Consider the following 800-nt stretch of genomic DNA (forward strand, 5'->3'; position numbering starts at 1 on the left):
CCCGTGCTGGCGAGGGTTGTGGAGGGCTGCAGACCCTGGCAGGTTTTTTGGGGGGATGCTGGGCTGATGCTGCTGTTCCCGCAGGAACGTCCTGGAGCTGATCGAGTTCTTCGAGGAGGAGGAGAGGTTTTACCTGGTGTTCGAGAAGATGAGAGGAGGTGAGTGCAGTGCCGGGGCAGGGGGAGCCGGGGTGGCAGGAGCCCCCACGAGCCCCAGCTCTGCTCTCGCCCGGCCACAGGCTCCATCCTGACCCACATCCACCGGAGACGCCACTTCAACGAGCTGGAGGCCAGCGTGGTGGTGCAGGATATCGCCAGCGCCCTGCACTTTTTGCACAACAAAGGTGAGCTGGGACGCTCCAGGGTGCCGCCGTGCCCTCCCCGGGGGGGATGCTGCTTCCCTGCATCCTCCTGCCCCGGGGGGGGGACAGTACCAGCCCCGGGCACGCAGAGTCAGGCCCAGCTGCATCATGAGGCTTTTCGTGGTGCGGAGCCTGTTCCTCCGGTTCGGCTGGGACTCAGGGCCTGCAGCAATTTTTGCCCTTCGCCATGATGCAGGCGGTGATTTGGGGCAGGGAGGGAGGGGTCCCTTTGCCACCCCCAGGCCTTTCACCATGGAGGTCTTGTAGGGGTGGATTTCTGCCCTCATCATCTCTTCTCCCCCCAGGAATCGCGCACAGGGATCTAAAACCAGAAAATATTCTGTGCAAGAGCCCAGACCAGGTGAGCGGGGAGCAGCCGGGGTGGGCACAGGGGGGTGCTGCTGGGGGGGGGCCACAGGTCCCCGAGGGGGATGCTGCT

General features: G+C 64.6%; 1 long non-coding RNA gene across 1 annotated transcript; it reads left to right on the forward strand.

Moving 5' to 3' along the window:
• The first annotated feature begins 62 nt into the window (after positions 1–62).
• On the forward strand, positions 63–738 carry LOC103921150. Its single transcript, XR_663844.1, has 3 exons — positions 63–158; positions 239–343; positions 667–738. It is a non-coding gene; the product is annotated as an uncharacterized LOC103921150 (long non-coding RNA).
• The last annotated feature ends 62 nt before the right edge of the window (positions 739–800 follow it).

Source organism: Pygoscelis adeliae, unplaced genomic scaffold (assembly GCF_000699105.1).
Source record: "Pygoscelis adeliae isolate BGI_AS28 unplaced genomic scaffold, ASM69910v1 Scaffold537, whole genome shotgun sequence".
Classification (NCBI taxonomy): domain Eukaryota; kingdom Metazoa; phylum Chordata; class Aves; order Sphenisciformes; family Spheniscidae; genus Pygoscelis; species Pygoscelis adeliae.